Raw genomic sequence first — 25,119 nt, 5'->3', positions numbered from 1 at the left:
GCTTCCTTTGATTTAATCAACCATGTATGAATTAATGCAATTTCATGAGGTTTTATGCTATATTTGTTGCATATTATGAAAGAATGAATATCTCATGATTTTGAGCATAGCTTTGATGTGTTTGGTTGATTAATGATAGGTGAAGAAGGCTTGGAGAAAGGGTGAAGCAAGAAGGAATGGCTAGGAGTAAAGAGAGGACAATGGAATAAGTGAAAATGAACCAGGAAGCAAAAAGCTGGACCTAAAGTTAGCATCAAACTTTTGAACAAACTTTTGGTTGAAAAGTTAGCCCCAACGTTAGCCCCCTAACTTGGTGGCTAACGTTGGCACATGAAAATCACAAGGGGAGGAGCAAAAGTTTGCGCCAACGTTAGCCCCCTAACTTGGTGGCTAACGTTGGCACATGAAAATCACAAGGGGAGGAGCAAAAGTTTGCGCCAACGTTAGCCCCCTAACTTGGTGGCTAACGTTGGCACATGAAAATCACAAGGGGAGGAGCAAAAGTTTGCGCCAACGTTAGCCCCCTAACTTGGTGGCTAACGTTGGCACATGAAAATCACAAGGGGAGGAGCAAAAGTTTGCGCCAACGTTAGCCCCCTAACTTGGTGGCTAACGTTGGCACATGAAAATCACAAGGGGAGGAGCAAAAGTTTGCGCCAACGTTAGCCCCCTAACTTGGTGGCTAACGTTGGCGCCACACACCACAACAGCTTGAAGGGGTATACTTCCAACAAGAATAACTTGAGCTACAGAGCTCCAAATGAGGTGATTCAAGAAGCATTGGAAAGTAGGAATCAAGAGCTTTCCAAGCATATATGGCACTGAAAGCTGGACACTAAAATTGAGGGAAACAACTGCCCCGCAATGTGCATAAACGAACATGGTACCAACCTGCAGTGAGGCCAACTGACCTCTGCACCTTCAACGGAGTATAACTCGAGCTATAGAGCTCCAAATAATGTGCTCCCAACGGCATTGGAAAGTAGACATCCAGGGCTTTCCAACAATGTATAATAGTATGGGGTGGACAATACGTTTGAGCCTCTAGAATTGTCATTTACTTCCTGTTGGTTACAATTTCACACAATTCACATCAATGTTAGCTTGACTAAACTAATCACCCACTAAAGTTGCTTGATCCATCAATCCCTGTGGGATCGACCTCACTCCTGTGAGTTATTATTTCTTGATGCGACCCGGTGCACTTGCCGGTTAGATTTGTGTGTTTTGGGAGAAATTTATTTTTCACCAAAATACTCATCAACACGTACCACATGCGTATGCATCCCATGTAGAAAGTTCAAACCACGCGTAAGCGTCAGCGACGCGTACGCGTGGGCATGAAAAATCGGCGTAAAAGCGTGCTGAACAGAGAGTTGTAATGGTCTGGGGCTGGCACTGTGCTAGAGGCACAAAATCACCCACGCGTACGCGTCCCTGACACGTGTGCGTCCTTTCGCTTTCAGACCATCCACGCGTACGCGTGTGCAACGCGTACATGTCGCATGGCGAATACAGTTTTCACGCGCACGCGTGGCCTGCGCGCGCGTCACGTCCCGTTTTTTCATTCCTTTCTCCTTTCTTCTCTCTTTTCTCCTTCTTTCTTCCTCCTTTCTCACTTTCTTCTTCTTCTTCATATCTTTAACTTCTCATCCTTATTCTCTTTCATTCTATTTTCTTTATTACATTTGCATACTTTCATTCATTACATTTTCATGTTGTGCATGTTTTATTTTCTTTTCTAAGTTTATTATTTTTGAAATTTTGTAAGTTGAAATTTTAAATTTGAAATAAAATAAGATAAGATTTTGAAAAAGATATGAGTTTTGATTTTGAAAAGATTTGATTTGTTTGAATTTTAAAATTAAGATAAGATTAGCTAAAAAAATTTAAAATTAAAATCTGAATTTTTAACTTAAAATTTCGAAAATAACTTAAAATAAAGATAAAAAAGATATTTTTTATTTTTGAATTTAATGATGAAAGAGAAAAACAAGTAAAAGACACAAGACTTAAAATTTTTAGATCTATCACCCTTTAATTTCGAAAAATTTTGGAGCAAAACACAAAGGGACACCAAACTTAAAAATTTTAATATCAAAACACAAAAGAGACTCAAGAACACTTTAAAGACTCACAAGAACACAAAGAACAAAATTCAAAGACTCAAAGAACACAAGAACATAAAAAGAACACCAAACTTAAAATTTTAGAAAACTAACAAGAAATTTTTGAAAAACACAAAAAAATACTAAACTTAAAGATTTGAAACAAGATTTAACCAAAGAAAATATTTTTGAAAATTATTAGAAAGAAGGACTCCAAGAACAAGAAAAATTTAACAAGAACAAGAACATAAGACTCAAACTAAGAATAAAAATTAAACAAATAAAATAAAAATTATTTTTGAAAAGCTTTTAAAATTTTTGAAAATTTGAAGAAAAAAATAAAAATAATGGACTCTAATCAAAGTTATACTCTTGCAAAAATCAAAGACTCAATAATGTGCGCACCTCACTGCAATTCCTTTGAGAGACGACCTGAGGTTTAAATACTTCGGTTATTTTATTGGGTTTGTACTCGTGACAAACAAAAATAAACTTTGGTTTGAGGATCGATTGTCGATTTGGGCTATGCTCACAACGAATTTATTTTCTTAAATTCTGAACCTGTATAAATCCTCTTATCAGATACATTTTCCCACTCAGAAAATCTATTGAATTCAAATTTCACCTTTTTTATTTTCAAATTAAGATGTTTAATTTTTCGAACCGATTCTGGGCAGTTAAAATTATTATTTTATTAAAGCATTTATTCCGGTTCTTACACACTAGCCTAAGTGTCCAAAAATATTACATATTACATAGAGGAAACCGAAATCATACCTTGGACAATTTCCAATATGTGCTATACACCAAATTTGTGTCCAAACCAAGCCTACAATCACCAACAATTAATCCAAAGCTCCAATAACTCACAATTCAAGCTAGACATATATAATTTATCATAAATCAACATTGAGGGTTAATCAAATTCACAAGGTAAAGAGTTTCCTTACCTTCTCCGATGGTGTTTGGGGCACAAATCACCAATATCCCAACCTTAGATTCCACCTAATCAATCAAAACATAAAAATTCCTCAAAACCAACACCTACATTTTTGAATTTCTTAGGGCTGTAGAAAGAAGAGAAAATTTCAAAATCTTATCAGCACAAGTTAAATGAAACTGACGGGCTTGGCGAGAGCTTCGTGTAGCCACAACCACCAGGCGAAGCTTAAGTTATGGCCACCGGAAGTTGGTGGTGAATAGTAACACTCTCTTCTCCTCTCTTCTCACTTGCAGCTGTGTGTGTGTTGTTTTATGTAGTGAATGAGATGAATGGGTTCATTTTAAGTGTATTTATATGTTGGGCTTAGGCCTAACTTGGACACGGTCCAACCCATTAGCGTTTTTGGCCTGTTTGGCCTAACTTTTGGCCAAACCGTTAAAATTAGTGTCCGGTTTTTAATTCTAATTATTTTCTTAATCTTTTCTACTGTTTTTATCATTCTCGCATAGTACCGGATAGATTTAAGTCGATACTGTTGGTTAACTTAGCAGTTCGCATTTTTACGCAATTTTTTAGAAAATTACATTTTTCAACTTAGAAATATCTACTAAGTCCAAAAATTGCATTTAAATTTTCTAATTAACATTCTAAATTTATGGATCCTATTTCGGGCAACTAATTTAATTAATTAAGCAGTTAATTAGTTGCGATTCTTGCACTCTCCCTACCAAATAAGAAAATTTGTCCCCAAAATTTAGTGATTACTTGAGAATAGCTGATAAACACCAATTTTAGGGTTTATCTTGTGCTTAATGTAGTGGATTTTATCAATTTTTCCTACATTTATTCAATGAAATAGCATGATTTTGTAATTTCTCCCTAAATTGTGCTTAAGAGTGAAAACATACTTTTTAGGCCCTTAAATTGCTAAATTTAATCCACTTTAATTCCACCCGGTGCCTTGATATATTTGTTGAGTGATTTCTGGCTTAGGAGGCAAGGATTGGATCAAAGAAGTGAAGAAAAAGCATGCAAAAGTGGAGAAATCATGAAGAAATGAAGTTTTGGAAATCTGGTATGAAAGGCGTACGCATGACCCACGCGTACGCGTGACCAGAAAATCGCAATACGATGCGTACGTGTGACAAGCAGCACGTAACCTCATAAATGAAACACACTGGGAGCGATTTCTGGGGCTACAGAAGCCCAATCCAACTCATTTCTGAAGCTATTTGATGCAGAATTCTAGAGGGAACAAGTGTAGAGCAATTAGGATAGTTTAGTAACATGCTTTAGGTTGTATTCTAGAGAGAGAAATTCTCTCTTCTCTCTAAAATTAGGGTAGAATTAGGTCAATTGCATCTTAGATTTAGGTTTAATTGTTGCTTTGATTTAGTTTCTCTTGCAATTTCTTGTTACTACAACCTTGCTTTCTTAGTTTTATTTTCTATTTCCTTTATTTTGTTACTTTTATGTTTATTTTGTTACTGCAATTCCTTTATTTTAGTTTCTTTATTTATTGATGTTTAATTGAGTTGTTATTATTGTTATCTTGCATTGGGTAGTTGTAGATTTACTATTTCCTGTTATTTTACCATGCTTTCATTTTATGTCTTCCAAGTGTTTGATAAAATGCTTGGTTGGACTTTTGAGTAGTTTTTGTATCCTTGGCTTGGATTGAGTAATTGGAGACTCTTGAATTGTCAAAATCTCTTGTTGATTGGTAATTGAAGGTTTCTAGTTGGCTTGAATTACACTAAAGCTAATCTTTGATTAGGACTTGTGGAATCTAGTCAATTTCAATCACTTGACTTTCCTCCAATTGTTAGAGGTTAACTAAGTGAAAGCAAACTACACTTACAATCACAATTGAGGATGATAATGAGGATGGAAATTCCAATTATCAACCCTTGACAAGACCCTTCTTAGTTTGCTTTATTCTTTTGTTCTTTATATTTCTTGTCTCTTATTAAAAAATCACAAAAAAAATACTTTTTCATAACCAATAATATGCACACTTCCCTGCAATTCCTTGAGAGACAACCCGAGGTTTAAATACTCTCAGTTTTTATTGGGTTTGCACTTGTGACAAACAAATTAAACTTTGATTGAGGGTTGTTTGTCGGTTGTGAACTATACTTGCAACGCGATTCTATTGAGAAAATTCTAACCGACGATTTCCCTTACATCAATAGCTCGGCATAATCCTTCTGCATCTCAGACTCCAATTTTCAAGTATGCTCTTCCACTCTCGCTCTTCTCCAAGTCACTTTAACCAATAAAACCTCCTTTCCACGTAACTTCTTCACACTAGTGTCATCAATCCGCACTGGTGTTACTTGAAAAGTTAGGTTTTCCTTCAGCTCAACCGACTCAGGCTCTAACACATGAGCCACATCCGATGTGTACTTACGGAGTTGTGACAGGTGGAATACGTCATGTAAGTTAGACAAGCACAGCGGCAAAGCTATTTGATATGCCAACGGCCCGGTTCGTCTCAAAATCTCAAACGACGCTATATACCTCAGATTCAACTTCTTTGTCTTAGTCACCCTTCCAATCCAGTTGTAGGAGTAACCTTCAGAAATACATGCTCGCCCACTTCAAATGCCAATGGTTTCCTTTTCTGATTCGCATAGCTCTTCTATCGGCTCTGTGTAGTTAAAATCCTAGCTCCAATCTTTTTAATCTTCTCAGTAGTCTTTGCTACCAAATCCGTCCCTAACACACTTGCCTCCGCAGCCTCATACTAATAAAGTGGAGAATGGCACTTGCTTCCATACAAAGCCTCATACAGAGCCATCCCAATGTTCGCATGAAAGCTATTGTTGTATAAAAACTCCACCTATGGCAAGTAATGGTCCCAACTTCCCGGTTGATCCAAGAAACATGCCCTTAGCATATCCTCCAATGTCTGAATAGTCTTCTCTGATTGTCCATTCATTTGTGAATGATTCGCTGTGTAGAGACATAGTCTCATACCAAAATCTCTTTGAAAAGCTCCCCAAAACCTTGATGTGAATCAAGAATCACGGTCCAACACTATGCTCGATGGCACCCTATGCAATCTTACAATCTTCTTGATGTACAACCTCGCAAATTCCTCCAAAGAGTAGTTCACTCGGATAGGAAGAAAATGAGCAAATTTGGTTAAGCGGTCCACGATCACCCAAACCACATCAAATCCCTACCTAGTCCTCAGTAAACCAGTTACAAAATCCATCACAATTCCTTCCTACTTCCACTGAGGAATTTCAAGTGGCTGTAACATTTGCGATGGTCTCTGGTGTCCTATCTTCACCTTCTGACACGTCAGACACTTAGACACAAGTGTGGCTACATCACTCTTTATCCCAGGCCACCAAAACATCCTCTTTAAATCGTGATACATCTTTGTACTACCTGGATGAATGGAGAATTCACCTCACGTGGTCTCAGCTGATGCGATGCGTAAGCCACTACATTCCGATTTTCCATCAACACGCAACCCAAATCCTTCCATCTATTTGAGGAGCTTAGAGGGTGTTGTGTGATCTTAGAGTAAGCATTAACCTCATGCTACTTTCTTTGATGAGGAAACTCCACATTGATGAGGTAAAACCCACTAGAATTTCTCTTCAGCTTGCTGATTGTTCTATTAAATCTTCACTTAGAGTTGTTGAGAATATGCTAGTGAAGGTGGGAACCTTCATATTTCCCGTTGATTTTGTAATCTTGGATATGGAGGAAGATGCAAATGCCTCCATTATTCTGAGGCGACCTTTTTTAGCAATTGGGAGAGCTCTCATTGATGTACAAAAAGGCGAGCTAACTTTAAGAGTCAATGATGAGCAAATTGTGCTCAATGTGCTTGAGGCCTTGCAATATCCAAGTGATTCTGACAGATGCAAGAAGATTGATTTAATTGAACCATCGATTCAAGAGGTCTTCGAGGCACAGGAATTTGAGAGTGGTTTAAAGCCTCCTCTGGAGGATGATTTGGTTGAGATTGATGATTCTCCACCTCCAGAGAGGTACCAAACATGCTTGATGAGGAGAAAGGGCCACCAAAACTTGAATTGAAGCCTTTACCTCCTTTTCTCATGTATGCTTTTCTGGGTGAGAAGGATTCATATCCGGCGATCATAAGCTCCTCTCTAAGCAGTGGTGAAGAGGAGGTGTTGATACATGTGCTAACAGACCATAAAATGGCTCTAGGATGGACTATTGATGACTTAAAAGGGATAAGTCCAGCCATGTGTATTGATGTGTGAGCATCTAGTACCTATTTCCCTTTATTTTCTAGTCACTTTTAGTTAGAGTTTGTTAAGTTTTATATTATTTTAGTGAAAAAATCTTCTTTGGATGCTACTTTGAGTGTTTTAGTATTTTTATGTATTTCAGGTGAAATTCGGAGAAAGTTGGCAGAGTTTTGAGCAAAAAGGAGAAGATTGGCAACTACCCCTTTAGGTGCTAAATGCCGAGTTAGCGTTTAGTGCCAGCAAGCCCCACGAATCAGAAATGCCTTTGCCTCTCATGGGCACTAAATGCCAGCGAAGTGAAAAGCCCATCAAGGGAACATCTCTTGTTGGATTTAGCTTTTACTAGTTATTTTATCTTTAATTTTTGTAATTTTTATTTGCAAAAAATAACTTTTAGTTATAGGATTTATTATTTTATTTTATTTTCAAATCAAATTAGGTTAGATATAAAAGGAAAAAGATTCACCCTTTAGCGGAGGTTTCTCAATTTCGCACTTTTCAAAACCCTTGTAGTGCGCAAAAATGAACTCGCACAACTTCACCGGCAAGTACACCGGGTCGTCCAAGTAATACCTCAGGTGAGTGAGGGTCGATCCCATAAGAATTGTTGGATTGAGCAAGCAATGGTAATTGATAAACCCCATTTTTAGGGTTTATCTTGTGCTTAATTTACGGGATTTTATCACTTTTTCTCACATTTATCCAAGGAAATAGCATGGTTTCATGATTGTCTCCTAATTTGTGCTTAAGTGTAAAAACATGCTTTTTAGGCCTTAATTGGCTAAATTTAATTCACCTTTGATTCCACTAGATGCATTGATGTGTTTGCTAGTGATTTCAGGTTCAAAATGCTAGGAATGAATCAAAGGAATCAAGAAGAAAAGCATGCAAGTGGAGAACTTATGAAGAAACAAGGATTTGGGATGCTGAGATTGACGCCCACGCGCAGCATACGCGCACGCGTGGAATGTGAGGTCGGATGGAGACGCATACGTGTATATGACGTGTACGCATGGATGAAAAATTGCCAAGTGATGCGTACGCGTGACGTACGCGTACGCGTCAATGCTCGCACGTGACTCACTTAAAGGCAAAACACTGGAGGCGAATTCTGGGCTTCCCAGGCCCAAATCCAACTCACTTTCTGAGTCTATTTACATGCAGAAGTCATAAGGGATCACACCTTCCAACACCTTACATCACATTAGTTTAGTTTAGTTTAGTTTTGGAGGGAAAGTTAGTTTCTAGAGAGAGAAGCTCTCTCTTCTCTCTAGAATTAGGATTAGGTTTAGGTTAATTTCTTACATCTAGATCTACTTCTTCTCTTGCTTCAATTTTCCTTTTTCTTTATGAATTCTTATGTAGATCTCCATTTACCTTTCAATGCAATTTTTGATTTCCATCTCTTCTCATGTTTGCTTTGGTTTTCTATTATTGATCTCTTGCCATTGTAGTTAGATCTCTCTTTAATTCTTGCAATTCATGTTGTTTACCTTTATTGCCTTTTTTGTGTTTGATGAAATGCTTCTTTTAGCTATGAGTTAGATTTTGTTCCTCTCGGCCTAGGTAGAGTAATTAGTGACTCTTGAGTTATCTAATTATTTTGTTGATTGATAATTAGAAGTTGCTAATTGACTTGAATGCCACTAAAGCTAGTCTTTCATTATGATTTGGCTAGGACTTGTGAAATCAAGTTTATTCATCCACTTGACTTTCCTCCATAAGTAGAGGTTAACTAAGTGGGATCAATGGACAATTGATGTCACAATTGAGGAGGATAATGAGGGTAGGACTTCTAGTTCTCATATCTTGCCAAGAGCTTTGTTAGTTGTTAGTTTATTTCCTTTGACATTTATATTTCTTGTCTATTATCTCAAAAACCCCAAACATACTTCATAACCAATAACAAGAACACTTTATTGCAATTTCTAGGGAGAACGACCCAAGGTTTAAATACTTCGGTTATCTTTATAGGGGTTTGTTACTTGTGACAACCAAATGTTTGTATGAAAGGATTAGTTGTTGGTTTAAAAACTATACTTGCAACGAGAATTCATTTGTGAAATTCTACACCATCAAAAATCCATTCATCAAAATGGCGCCGTTGCCGGGGATTTGCAATGGTGTTATGTTATTGGTTATTGTATATTTGTGAATATTGTGAATAGCTTGATTTTTGGATTGCTTGTTAGTTTTTTGCTAGTTTTAGGACTTTGTGTCATTATTTCTTATTAGCTTTTGTTTCTCATTTTCTCTTTTCATTATGAATTCTCACTTTGGCTATGAGTTTGGTTCTAACTATGTTGTAGGAAATGGAAGCTTCAATGAGGATGTGTATCAAGGATGGGACAATCAAAGGTGGGAGGAGCCATATGCATATAATCAATCTTCATGGCAACAACCTCCACCAATACACTATGAACAAGAGCCATTCTATGATGCATATCAATCCAATGGTTATGGTGAATCCCCTTGTGACTTTCAAGAACCACCACCATATGCCTATGAGCCATACCCTCAACATAACCCTCAACCATACTCACAAATCCCTTTTCACCAACCACCTTCATATGACCCTAATCCATATCCACCATTCCAACAACCATATGAGTCATATGAACCACATATAGAGCCACCACCATCCCAACATCACCACTTTCAAGAGCCACCCCCTCCATCTTATTACCAAGATAAACCACCTCCGATGTATAAAAATTTTCAACCACAAGATGAATTCTACTTTCCACCACAACCTCCCATGGAAGAATATTCATGTCCATTGATCCAAGAGCCATATGATCCTAATCATGTTATCCAAGCAAAACAAGAGTCAAGGGATTGTCTCAAGGAAATATTGGATCAACTTCAAGCAACCATGGAGCGTTTTGTGCAACAAGTGGAAAAAGTGGAAAGTGTTGATCTACCACAACCCAACCAAGAAGAACCATCTTCCTGTTATGAGCCCTTTCTCCAAAATGATGAACCCTTCCATCCACCCCAACCTCCAATGGATGACATCCTTGATGTTCTTGTTCAAGGACAAGAGGAGACGAAAAGGGAGGTACTAGAATTCACGGCCGTCTTGGCCGAGGTAGTAAACCGATTAGCCTCCCAATGCTTGAGCACTCAAGGAACTCCCATGGCTACATGTGGAGAATCAATTGAAGAGAATAGCATGAAGGAGAGATTGGAAACTCCGGTGGACAATAAGGAATGTTGCGTTGCGTTAGAACAATTGGAGAAACCTATGATTGATGAAGACAAGGAAGAAGTTGTTGAAGACTTATGAAATGTAGAGTCTCCATGGGAATCTAAGGCCATAGAAAATCCCCCCAAAAAGATTGATGTTGATGTTGAGGAGGAAAATGCACATCCTCCAAAGCATATTCCATATGAAGAATTGGATGGGATAGAGCAAGAATTGAGTTCCCTTAGAATTGAAGATCAAGCATCAAATCCTAGTGGCAAAGAATCCTTTGAACCTAAAGAACCTTCTCCCGATGAGATAGAAAGTAATGTGGAGGTAAATTTCCCTCATCCTCCCATTTATAATTTGAGTAAGGGAAAAGAGTTAGATAAAATTGTTGAACAAATGATTGAGATTAAGAGATCTTGTGAGGAGGTGGAGGTCCTCAGAAAAAGGAGGACGGGATATGCTTTGTCAAGATCCTTGGAAGCTTCTTTGCCTAGGTTGTTATCTACTTCTACATTCGAGTTGGTGAAATTCATTTCTATTAGTTTTATTATCCCACTCGAATATGGCTTGCTTGAAACGGATTGTCAACTTAGGATGCTTTGTGGGATGAAGCATAAAAAAAAAGATGTTTCGTGGTTGGTGTTGCAAATCAAAACTCATTATGGTTGATACATCAAAGATGGAATATAAGGGTTGGAATAGTGCTCGATTAGATGGGTCTAGGAGGATTTCTAGTCACTTCATTGAGAATTCCTCTTGCGTTCCACCCGGATGGACTAATAATGATCAACTTCAAGACGGGTGTGAAAATAAAGTGTGGAATCCCGGATTACAAGAAGAAGATCGATTTTGGGAGCCCCAAGCTTGTGAAGAACTCCATCAAGACTTGGTGCAACTCATGAAAAATCTTGGGGCACAATGGAGAACCAAGCATTGGTGGGAGTTCCAAGAAGAATTTAAGCACAAGCCACCTAGAGAGGAGCTCCCCATAAGTCCAACTTAAGGACAATAAATAAAAGTGTTAGGTGGGAGACACCCCACCATGGTAACATCTTTCTTTTTGTTTCCTCTTTTGTAAATATTAGTAAAGTATTTTAATTTCATGTTTGGATTGATTTTTTGAGTTCATTTGGTAGTTCGGTATGTTAAATAAGGTTTTATGGTGTTTTGGTAGCTGTTTGGTGGTTTGGAATGCTTGGCTTGGTGCAAAAAACATGAAAAATTTTGAAAAAACAGAGCACCACCCACGTGTAAGCATGCCTCACGCGTATGCATGCATCAAGCATTTTCGACCATCCACGCGCATGCGTCACCTACGCGTACGCATGGATACCAAATTTTCACTTCCCAGCCAAAAACTTGAGAGTTGTGCCTGCACTGTACGACCATTGTGCCTGAGGCACAAAATCAACCCACGCGTATGCGTGCCTCACGCGTACGCATCGCCTCTCTGGTTTGCCATGCACACATACACGTGATACACGCATACGCGTTGCACCCATTTCGCCACCACCCACGCGCACACGTGACTTACGCGTACGCGTGGATTGCCTTCCTTCATCACTTTCTTTTCTTCTCTCCTTCCCATCTCTTCCCTTCTTCTTTCTTCCTCTCTTTTTTTTCCACCCCTCAATCATCATCCAACACTACCAAACACCATTTAACAACATTTCTTTCAGTTAGTTAGTTAATTAGTTTGTTAGTTAGTTTAATTTTCATTTCAATTTTTCTTTTTCATTATAAGTGTTTGATTATTAATTTTTTTTGCTATATATTCCTGCTTATTACTAACTGCATGCTATCTTAGCATAATTATTTTTAATATTCATTGTTGGACCCTTTATTGAGGACATAATGGTAGCAGTTCCAAGTCACGTTTTGGCCCCTTAGGGCGTTCAATGCCCATTCTTGGCGTTGAACGCTAGGAAAAAAAAGGGATCCCCCTCTGGTGTTCAGCACCAATCTGGCACTGAATACCCAGGTGGGAGGCAGCAAGGGAAATTTGAATTTTGAAGCTCTTAGGCCAATGGATACTACCCAACCACCCACCACTTCACCATTAACTCACTCTTATCCCTTCTCTCTCCCCTTTCACCCACTTTTCCATCCACATTGACCCATCACTTCCCTTGATTCCCTTACTCCACCTTTCACTCCACCCAATTAACTCACATCAATCCCATCAATTTCTCTTCCCACAAACCCCATTCAATTTCAAATTTTATTCCCCCCTTCTTTTTTCCCTCTCCATAACTGAACCAACCTCTACCCTGCTCCTATAAATACCCTCACTCCATCCACTTTCCCCACACCATTCACTACTCTTCCCCTCTTACACACTCTTCACCATATATATTCCCTTTCTTCTCTTTTTCCAATCTACCCCCCAAAGGCCAAAGCCTATACACCATCTCCTCTTTATCCTTCTTGTAGTTTTCTTACTTTTCCTTTTCTTTTATTTCTGTTCTCTCGGGGACGAGAAAAGTTTTTAAGTTTAGTATTGGAAGCTCTCTGCTTTTCACTTCTTATTTCTTACCTCTATGGTACCAAAAATCGGAGATCCTCAAGGAAAAGAAAAGGAAAAGCCCCCGCTTCCGAGCCATGGGAGACCACAAAATTTCTCACCAAGGCCCATCAAGAAAATTTTTATGACGTGGTGAGAATGAAGAAGGTGATTACCGAGGACCCCTTCAAGCTGAAGGTCAAAGAGTACTAGGAGATCCTATATCAGATTTTGAGACAAGATTGGAAAATTCTGGCCAACTCCGTTTCTGAGGTTGGAGTGTTAATGGTGCAGGAGTTTTATGCCAATGCCTGGGTCACAAAGAAGCATGATACAAGTGTGAACCCAGAGTCGAAGAATTGGTGCACCATGCTCAGAGGGCACATCATAGATTTTAGCCCCGAGAGTATGAGGATAGCGCTACAGTTGCCCTCACCAAGATGACCCTCACTCATATACTCGAAGGGTCAACACTGACCAAAGGTTGGATCAAGTTCTTGCTGACATCTGCGTACCTGGAACTCAGTAGAGGTGGGATCTTCAAGGCCGGTCTTACCAACTAGGTAGGCTTGACCTTAAGCCAGGGGCCAGAGGATGGTTGGAGTTTATCCAACGTTCGATCATCCCTATGAATAATCGCTCTAAGGTTACAGTCGAGCGAGCAGAGATGATTCACTACATTATGCTCGGCAATGAGGTGGAGGTGCATGAGGTGATCCCTCAGGCATTTTACATAATAGCAGACAATCCATCTACTCAAGCAAGGCTGGCATTCACTCATCTCATTCACCACTTATGTGCAGCAGCTGGAGTTCACATAGAGAATGATACCCTAATTGATAAGGTGAGACCAATCACAAGGAAGGGTATGGAGCACGCTAGGGAGCCCGTGCAAGGACCGCAGTAAAAGCCAGTTCCACTACCTCCATAGGATATTTCGGAGATGCATCAAGGGATATACTTTCCTCCCTGTGACTACTAGGATCAGTTGACCACATTCTTAGGGAAGCTGACATCATCAGTTGATCAGCTGAGGCTAGAGCATCAAGGCCAATCTGCTCTCCTCCATTAGATGATGGAAGATCCAAGGAGAATGATGGAGGAGTAGAGGAGGCAAGGGGTGATATTGAGGAGCTTAAACGCTCCAGAAGATTTCCTAGAGGGAGTAGTAGCCGCCATCACTGAGGTGGTCTAGTTTTATTCTCCCTATCCTTACTTTATCTCTGTTTATCTAGTATTTTATTGTATTGCCTATTTTCTATTCTAGTTGTATGATCACTTGGTGCACGAATTGTAAATCACACTTTTCACAACTCGTACCACTAACCAGCAAGTGCACTGGGTCGTCCAAGTAATACCTTACGTGAGTAAGGGTCGAATCCCACGGAGATTGTTGGCTTGAAGCAATCTATGGTTATCTTGTAACTCTTAGTCAGGATATCAATTATAGTTATTAGTTTGAATTGCGAAGAATAAAAGAGCATGAAATAAATACTTGTTCTGCAGTAATGGAGAATATGTTGGAGTTTTGGAGATGCTTTGTCTTATGAATCTCTGCTTTCTCCCTGTCTTCTTCTTCACGCACGCAAGGTTCCTCCTACGGCAAGCTGTGTGTTGGTGGATTCATGAGATATTTTGGTAGAAAAATGAATTTCTCCAAAACACCCAAAACTAACCGGCAAGTGCACCGGGTCGCATCAAGTAATAAAACTCACGGGAGTGACGTCGATCCCACAGGGATTGATGGAACAAGCAACTTTAGTGGGTGATTAGTTTAGTCAAGCTGACATTTAGTGAATTGTGTGAAATTGTAGCCAACAGAAAGTAAATGACAATGAATTTAAAGTTGCAGAATGTAAATTGGCAAGTAACTTAAAGAGCAAGAAATTAAAATTGCAAGAATCTTAAATGACAAGAAATAAAGAAAAGAAAATTTAAGAGAGCTCTCGAATCCTCGTGCTCCCTAATGGAGCCAGCCTCCCCACAAATATGAAACAGATGCCTATTTATAGGCATTTTTACAAAATGAAAATGAAATTCAAAACAAATTACAATTAAAATGAAATTTTTATTCAAACTATCTCTTGTGCCTTTGAGTGGTGTCAATTGGGCCCTTGCTCTTGATGGAATTGGGTTGATAAAGGCCTTGGTTGATTGCTCTTGGAGTTGGAGAGAGAACCGAATTGAACCGGGTTGGAATCATGAAAGCTTGAGTAAAAGTTGGAGTAAAAGTTAGGGTCTAACTTTTGCTCCAACTTTTCACATCAGCACCCTTGTTTTGCTGATACCAACGTTGGGGCAAAAGTTAGGGGTCTAACTTTTGCTCCAACGTTGGCCCCCTTGTGTGCATGTATGGGGTGCTACTTTGTCCTCTTGTTAACGTTGCCAATTTCATGCCAACTATAGACTATTATATATGGTTGGAAAGCTCTGAATGTCAGCTTTCTAACCCAATTGGAATCACCTCAATTGGACATCTAAAACTCAAGTTATGCTCATTTGAAGAGGACAAGGATGCTGGCTTTGGTGTGCAGCGTTTGAGGCGACGTTTGCCTCAAACGTGGTCGAAAACGCCAGTTTTGGAGGCTCAAACATATTGTCCACCCCATACTATTATACATTGTTGGAAAGCCCTGGATGTCTACTTTCCAATGCCGTTGGAAGCACATCATTTGGAGCTCTACAGCTCGAGTTATACTCCGTCGAAGGTGCAGAGGTCAGTTGGCCTCACTGCAGGTTGCCACCATGTTCGTTTATGCTCATTGTGGGGTAGTTTTCTCCCTCAATTTTAGTGTCCACCATGTAGTGCCATATATTCTTGGAAAGCTCTCGATTCCTACTTTCCATTGCTTTTTGAATCATCTCATTTGGAGCTCTGTAGCTCAAGTTATTCTTGTTGGAAGTATACCCCTTGCACACTCATGGCGCCAACGTTAGCCAAAAAGTTAGAGGCTAACGTTGGCGCAAACTTTTGCTCCCCCTTTGTATTGTTCATGTGCCAACGTTAGCCCAAAAGTTAGGGGCTAACGTTGGCGCAAACTTTTGGTGTCCAGGGGTGATTTTCATGTGCCAACGTTAGCCTCAAAGTTAGGGGCTAACGTTGGCGCAAACTTTTGGTACCTAGGGAGTGATTTTCAAGTTCCAACGTTAGCCCAAAAGTTAGGGGCTAACGTTGGGGCTAACTTTTCACCCAAAAGTTTGTGGAAAAGTTTGAGGCTAACTTTTGGTCCAGCTTTTTGCTTCCTGGTTCATTTTCACTTATTCCATTGTCCTCTCTTTACTCCTAGCCATTCCTTCTTGCTTCAACCTTTCTCCAAGCTTTCTTCACCTATCATTAATCAACCAAACACATCAAAGCTATGCTCAAAATCATGAGATATTCATTCTTTCATAATATGTGACAATTATAGCATAAAACCTCATGAAATAGCATGAATTCATACATGGTTGATTAAATCAAAGGAAGCATGAAAATCTACCCAATTGGCTTGCTTATGGCTCAAGAAAGTGCATAATTCAATTCAAAACAAAAGAAAAAGGCTAGTGAAACTAGGCTAAAATGACTTGTCATCACAACACCAAACTTAAACCTTGCTTGTCCCCAAGCAAGAAAAGAATCATGCAATAAAGATTGACATTCCAAGGCAAGAAGAATAGCAACTCAATGTTCATGGTAAGCTAGTTTTCTAAGCATACTACAATCACAAAAGAAATGTAAATGATTGATGCTTCCATCTAGCTCAATTTATGAAATTTTTTTCTTATATTTCTTCCTTGAAACAAACTTTTGATTTTCTTATTTAGCTTCTCCTTTTGGGTGCTTTGCCCCATGAGTTGATAACAAAGCTACGACTTCTAAATGCTTTGTTTTCAAGTATTACCACTTGATACATAAACACCACAAGCATTTGATTAGAGGACTTCATTAAGCTCATTTTCCTTTTCTTTTCTTGACTCTCTAATCATTGATGCTCAGAGCCTTGAAAAGAGACTGTTATATGTTAAATACAATCACCAAATGAAGAGTCTGTTATGAATAAGGATGTCTTGGTGATGTATTAATAAAAACAGTTAATGAAGGAAAGCATTAAAAACAAGTAAATAAATGAAACAAAGAGAAAACAAAAATTATCCAATTAAGAAGAAAAATAACACTGTAAAAGGCAATATGATTATGCAGACAAGTGATGTTGCTGGATTCATTGCATAGAAAATTAAGTGGCACACCAAACTTAGAATCTTAGCGTGACACTTCATGTAGAATTGATGCAATCATCCAAACGGGATTGAAAACAATTTGTTGCAAGGCAACACCAAACTTAGAATGTGATCATATGCCAATTTATTGAAATTTAAACAAAGCAAGGAGAAGAAATGTACCTACTGTCTACCTGTTCTTTACTTTCTTTCTCTTCTTCCAATTTGTTAAGAGGAATGACTTCAAGAGAGGAGAAGATTCAGCTATTGCCCCCTGTCTTGGTTTCCTCTCAGCAAGCTTTCTTTTGTACATGGCTTGATTGAGCTTGTTTGCTAGATCAGGGGGAGGATTGTTTGCAGTTGACCTTCTCATGAATGTTGTCCTTGGTATCTTGGTCACAATCCTCTTCTTGGTGCTTTTGTCAATTGCCTTCACTTCTTTGAATCCAAGTCTTGTTCATTTTGCTCTTCCACCTTCTCCCTTGCACTTAACAATTGGTTTACTATCACTTCTATGTTTTTTAATGAATTCTCTTTCTCGTTCCAAGATCTTTGTGCCTACCTCTCATATTTTTCAAACATGATCTCTAGCTTTGAGAGGCCTAGGTTCGTGGAAGTTTGTGTTGAGGCATATTTATTTAGGTGATGAAGAGTTTTCAAATGTAGAAGTGGGAGGTGAGGTTGGACAATCTCTCATGTGAGTTGACTGCTCAGAATTTGCAGTTTCTTGGTAATACTCTCAGCCACCATTGGAATAATGACTTGAATCATTTTGTGGTGGAGGGAAATATCCCATATGATTTTCTTTCTCATCTTGTGGTTCTGAAGCATGGCTCCATGAATTGGAGAGCCCAGAAGTTGAAGTTTCTTGGTGATATTCCCATCCATCATTAGAGATTGGTGATGGTGGGTGATATCCCATAGAATTTGTTTGATCATGAGATGAGTTGAACTCCATTTGAGTTTTGTAAAACACACAACCAAGGAAAATTAAAATTACTCATATCAGAGATGAGAATTTCTTAGTGAGGCAAAAACTCAAACACCTTGGTTTCACTTTGAAACAGAAAACAAAAATAAAGAAAATGCTTGATCTAGACTTCTCACCCACATAATCATTGTTGATCTAAATCAATCCCCGGCAACAGCGCCAAAAACTTGATGAGATATTTTGGTAGAAAAATGAATTTCTCCAAAACACCCAAAACTAACCGACAAGTGCACCGGGTCGCATCAAGTAATAAAACTCACGGGAGTGAGGTCGATCCCACAGGGATTGATGGATCAAGCAACTTTAGTGGGTGATTAGTTTAGTCAAGCTGACATTTAGTGAATTGTGTGAAATTGTAGCCAACAGAAAGTAAATGACAATGAATTTAAAGTTGCAGAATGTAAATTGGCAAGTAACTTAAAGAGCAAGAAACTAAAATTGCAAGAATCTTAAATGACAAGAAATATAAATTTCATTAAATGTAAAGGTAATTGGGAATTGGATTTGCAGAAATTAAACAAGGAAAAGTTAAATTGCAACAAGCAGAGAAGTAAAAGATGGATTTGATTGATTCGGAACTAAAACAGAAATGTAAATAAACATGAAAAGCAATAAACAGAGAATGTAAAATTGGAATTAAGATCTCAGGACCCAAGAGACTAGATAACCAAGTCTAGATCTCAATGCCTTCCTAGATCCAACAAGAACAATTGCAAAGGAAATATAAATTGCAGAGAAAGTAGATGAAGAGCAATTAACAGAAATTTCGATTCAATTAAGCAGTAAAGAAAGCAGAGAGAAATCTCAGAGGGAGAATGAAACAGAACACCTTCAATTCTCCACCCAAGACTCAAAAACAAGGAAAAGAAAATTTAAGAGAGCTCTCGAATCCTCGTGCTCCCTAATGGAGCCAGCCTCCCCACAAATATGAAACAGATGCCTATTTATAGGCATTTTTACAAAATGAAAATGAAATTCAAAACAAATTACAATTAAAATGAAATTTCTATTCTAACTATCTCTTGTGCCTTTGAGTGGTGTCAATTGGGCCCTTACTCTTGATGGAATTGGGTTGATAAAGGCCTTGGTTGATTGCTCTTGGAGTTGGAGAGAGAACCGAATTGAACCGGGTTGGAATCATGAAAGCTTGAGTAAAAGTTGGAGTAAAAGTTAGGGTCTAACTTTTGCTCCAACTTTTCACATCAGCACCCTTGTTTTGCTGATACCAACGTTAGGGCAAAAGTTAGGGGTCTAACTTTTGCTCCAACGTTGGCCCCCTTGTGTGCATGTATGGGGTGCTACTTTGTCCTCTTGTCAACGTTGCCAATTTCATGCCAACTATAGACTATTATATATGGTTGGAAGGCTCTGAATGTCAGCTTTCTAACCCAATTGGAATCACCTCAATTGGACATCTAAAACTCAAGTTATGCTCATTTGAAGAGGACAAGGTTGCTGGCTTTGGTGTGCAGCGTTTGAGGCGACGTTTGCCTCAAACGTGGTCGAAAACGCCTGTTCTGGAGGCTCAAACATATTGTCCACCCCATACTATTATACATTGTTGAAAAGCCCTGGATGTCTACTTTCCAATGCCGTTGGAAGCACATCATTTGGAGCTCTACAGCTCGAGTTATACTCCGTCGAAGGTGCAGAGGTCAGTTGGCCTCACTGCAGGTTGCCACCATGTTCATTTATGCTCATTGCAGGGCAGTTTTCTCCCTCAATTTTAGTGTCCACCATGCAGTGCCATATATGCTTGGAAATCTCTCGATTCCTACTTTCCATTGCTTTTTAAAGCACCTCATTTGGAGCTCTGTAGCTCAAGTTATTCTTGTTGGAAGTATCCCCCTTGCACACTCATGGCGCCCACGTTAGCCAAAAAGTTAGAGGCTAACGTTGCCGCAAACTTTTGCTCCCCCTTTGTATTGTTCATGTGCCAACGTTAGCCTCAAAGTTAGGGGCTAACGTTGGGGCTAACTTTTCACCCAAAAGTTTGTGCAAAAGTTTGAGGCTAACTTTTGGTCCGGCTTTTTGCTTCCTGGTTCATTTTCACTTATTCCAGTGTCCTCTCTTTACTCCTAGCCATTCCTTCTTGCTTCAACCTTTCTCCAAGCTTTCTTCACCTATCATTAATCAACCAAACACATCAAAGCTATGCTCAAAATCATGAGATATTCATTCTTTCATAATATGTGACAATTATAGCATAAAACCTCATGAAATAGCATGAATTCATACATGGTTGATTAAATCAAAGGAAGCATGAAAATCTACCCAATTGGCTTGCTTATGGCTCAAGAAAGTGCATAATTCAATTGAAAACAAAAGAAAAAGGCTAGTGAAACTAGGCTAAAATGACTTGTCATCATGGATCACCGTTGTCAATGGCTACCATCCGTCCTCTCAGTGAAAAAGGTCCAGGTGCACTGCCACCGCACGGCTAATCATCTGTCAGTTCTCGATCATGTCAGAATAGGATCCATTGATCCTTTTGCGTCTGTCACTACGCCCAACACTCGCGAGTTTGAAGCTCGTCACAGTCATTCAATCCCTGAATCCTACTCGGAATACCAAAGACAAGGTTTAGACTTTCCGGATTCTCAAGAATGCTGCCAATGGATTCTAGTTTATACCACGAAGATTCTGATTAAGGAATCGAAGAGATATTCATTCAATCGAAGTTTGAATGGAGGTGGTTGTCAGGCACGCGTTCATAAGTTGAGAATGGTGATGACTGTCATGGATCATCACATCCATCATATTGAAGTGCAAATGAACATCTTAGATAGAAACAAGCATGTTTGAATAGAAAACAGAAATAGTTGCATTAATTCATTGAAACACAGCAGAGCTCCTCACTCCCAACAATGGAGTTTAGAGACTCATACCGTCAAAGAGTACAAAGTTCAGATCTAAAATGTCATGAGGTACAAAATAAGTCTCTAAAAGTTGTTTAAATACTAAACTAGTAACCTAGGTTTACAGAAAATGAGTAAACTAAGATGGATAGTGCAAAAATCCACTTCTGGGGCCCACTTGGTGTGTGCTGGGGCTGAGACTTAAGCTTCTCACGTGCCTGGGCTATTTCTGGAGTTGAATGCCAGATTGTAACCTGTTTCTGGCGTTGAAATCCAACTTGTAACTTGTTTCTGGTGCTGAACGCCAGACTGCAACATGGAACTGGCGTTGAACGCCAGTTTACGTCATCTATCCTTGAGAAAACTATGAACTATTATATATTGCTGGAAAGCCCTGGATGTCTACTTTCCAACCCAATTGGAAGCGCGCCAATTGGACTCTGGTAGCTCCAGAAAGTCCATTTCGAGTGCAGAGAGGTCATAATCTAACAGCATCAGCAGTCCTTTTTCAGCCTGAATTAGATTTTTGCTCATCTCCCTCAATTTCAGCCAGAAAATACCTGAAATTACAGAAAAACACACAAACTTATAGTAAAGTCCAGAAATGTGACTTTTATTTAAAAACTAATAAAATATAATAAAAAGTGACTAAAACATATTAAAAACTACCTAAAAACAATGCCAAAAAGCGTATAAATTATCCGCTCATCACAACACCAAACTTAAATTGTTGCTTGTCCCCAAGCAACTAAAAACAAAGTAGGATAAAAAGAAGAGAATATACAATGAATTCCAAAAACATCTATGAAGATCAGTCTTAGTTAGATGAGTGGGGCTATTAGCTTTTTGCTTCTGAACAGTTTTGGCATCTCACTTTATCCTTTGAAGTTCAGAATGATTGGTATCTATAGGAACTTAGAATTCAGATAGTGTTATTGATTCTCCTAGTTTAGTATGTTGATTCTTGAACACAACTACTTTATGAGTCTTGGCCGTGGCCCTAAGCACTCTATTTTTTAGTATTACCACCGAATACATACATGCCACAGACATATAACTGGGTGAACCTTTTCAGATTGTGACTCAGCTTTGCTAAAGTCCCCAATTAGAGGTGTCCAGGGTTCTTAAGCACACTCTGTTTTTGCTTTGGACCTCGACTTTAACCGCTCAGTCTCAAGTTTTCACTTGACACCTTCACGCCACAAGCACATGGTTAGGGACAGCTTGGTTTAGCCGCTTAGGCTAGGATTTTATTCCTTTAGGCTCTCCTATCCACTGATGCTCAAAGCCTTGGATCCTTTTTATTACCCTTGCTTTTTGGTTTTAAGGGCTATTGGCTTTTTGCTTTTGCCTTTTGGTTTAAAGAGCTTTTGGCTTTTTCTACTTGCTTTTTCTTTTTCTTGCTCTCTTTTTTTTCGCATTTTTTTTCTGCAAGCTTTGTTCTTTACTGCTTTTTCTTGCTTCAAGAATCATTTTTATGATTTTTCAGATTATCAAATAACATTTCTCCTTTTTCATCATTCCTTCAAGAGCCAACAATTTTAACATTCATAAACAACAAATTCAAAAGACATATGCACTGTTCAAGCATTCATTTAGAAAACAAAAAGTATTGCCACCACATCAAAATAATTAAACTATTTTAAAATTTGAAATTCATGTACTTCTTTTTCTTTTTCAGAAAACAATTTTCATTTAAGAAAGGTGATGGATTCATAGGACATTCATATCTTTAAGACATAGACACTTAGATACTAGTGATCATGTAATAAGACCCAAACATAAATAAACATAAAGCATAGTAAACGAAAAACAGAGAAATAAGAACAAGGAGATTAAGGAACGGGTCCACCTTAGTGAGGGTGGCGTCTTCCTCTTCTTGAAGAACCAATGGTGCTCTTGAGCTCCTCTATGTTTCTTCCTTGTCTTTGTTGCTCCTCCCTCATAGCTCTTTGATCTACAGTCAAATGCTCTAACACTGAACTATGGACCCTTTAGATGAACCTCTCCATCTCTCATGACTCGGAGGTGGAAGCAACTGCCTTCCTTTTCCTCTTTCTAGAGGTCTCTCCGGCCTAGGTGCCATAAATGGTTATGGAAAATAAAAAGTAACGCTTTTTTCCACACCAAACTTAAAAGGTTTGCTCGTCCTCGAGCACAAGAAGATAGAAGGGAGTAGAAGAAGAAGTGTAAATGGGTGGGTATGGGAGGGAAATGGTTTGAATTGGAATGGTGAGGTAGGTGGGGATCCTGTGGGGTCCACAGATCAAATGGGGTCAAGGACTTAACATCCCTGCTCCAATTAGGCATGTAAAACGCCCTTGCTGTGCAATCCTGGCGTTTAATGCCAGACTGCTGCTTGTTTCTGGCGTTAAACGCCCAAATGTAGCCTGTTTCTGGCGTTTAACGCCAGGCAGATGCTTGTTTCTAGCGTTAAACGCCAGCTTGGTGCTTGTTTCTGGCGTTAAACGCCAGACAGATGCTTGTTTCTGGCGTTTAAATGCCAGACTGCTCTCCTCCAGGGTGTGCTATTTTTAATGCTAGTTTTCATTCTATTTTTGATTTTTCAGTAGTTTTTATGACATCACATGATCATCAACCTAATAAATCACGAAATAACAAAAAGAAAATAAAATAGATATGATTAAATAACATTGGGTTGCCTCCCAACAAACGCTTCTTTAATGTCAATAGCTTGACAGTGAGATCTCATGGAGCCTCACAGATAATCAGAGCAAGGTTGGAACCTCCCAACACCAAACTTAGAGTTTGAATGTGGGGGTTTTGTTTGACTCTGTATTGAGAGAAGCTTTTCATGCTTCCTCTCCATGGTTACAGAAAAAGAACCTTGTGTCTTATAGTTTGCAATGTCTGCAAACCACAGAGCTTCCTGAATAGCAAGCAATTGCTCATCCAGAAAGGTTTTAGAGATCTCAGTAGGAGGGAGGGATGCTCCTGCTACTGGTTCTATTCGGGACAGGTGATCAGCTACTTGATTCTCTATCCCTTTTCTGTCTCTTATTTCTATATCAAACTCTTGCAGAAGCAACACCCATCTTATGAGCCTGGGCTTTGAATCCTGCTTTGTGAGTAGATATTTAAGAGCAGCATGGTCAGTGTACACAATCACTTTTGATCCTACTAAGTATGATCTAAACCTGTCAATGGCATAAACCACTGCAAGCAGCTCTTTTTCTGTGGTTGTGTAATTTTTCTGGGCATCATTTAAAATGCGGCTAGCATAATGAATGACATGCAGAAGCTTGTTATGCCTCTGTCCCAGTACTGCACCAATGGCATGGTCACTGGCATCACACATTAGTTCAAATGGTAATGTCCAGTCTGGTGCAGAAATAACTGGTGTTGTGACCAGCTTAGCTTTCAAAGTTTCAAACGCCTGCAGACACTCTGTGTCAAACATAAATGGCATGTCAGCAGCTAGCAGATTGCTCAGAGGTTTTGCAATTTTTGAAAAATCCTTTATAAACCTCCTATAGAATCCTGCATGCCCTAGAAAGCTTCTGATTGCCTTAACATTGGTGGGTTGTGGTAATTTTTCAATTACCTCTATCTTAGCTTGATCCACCTCTATTCCCTTGTTCAAAATTTTATGACCAAGGACAATTCCTTCAGTCACCATAAAGTGACATTTTTCCCAATTTAGAACCAGGTTAGTCTCTTGGCATCTTTTCAGAACAAGTGCTAGATGGTTAAGACAGGAGCTACATGAGTCTCCAAATACTGAGAAGTCATCCATGAAGACTTCGAGAAATTTCTCTACCATATCAGAGAAGATAGAGAGCATGAACCTCTGAAAGGTTGCAGGTGCATTGCACAGACCAAAAGGCATTCTTCTGTATGCAAATACTCCAGATGGACATATGAATGCTGTTTTCTCTTGGTCCTGAGGATCTACTGCAATTTGGTTGTAACCTGAATAGCTATCCAAAAAGTAGTAGTATTCATGACCTGCTAGTCTTTCTAGCATCTGGTCTATGAATGGTAAAGGGAAGTGATCCTTCCTGGTGGCTGTATTGAGCCTTCTGTAGTCAATACACATATGCCACCCTGTAACTGTTCTT

Source organism: Arachis ipaensis, chromosome B06, assembly GCF_000816755.2.
Source record: "Arachis ipaensis cultivar K30076 chromosome B06, Araip1.1, whole genome shotgun sequence".
In the NCBI taxonomy this organism is placed as follows: domain Eukaryota; kingdom Viridiplantae; phylum Streptophyta; class Magnoliopsida; order Fabales; family Fabaceae; genus Arachis; species Arachis ipaensis.
Note: the sequence above shows the minus strand (reverse complement) of the source record.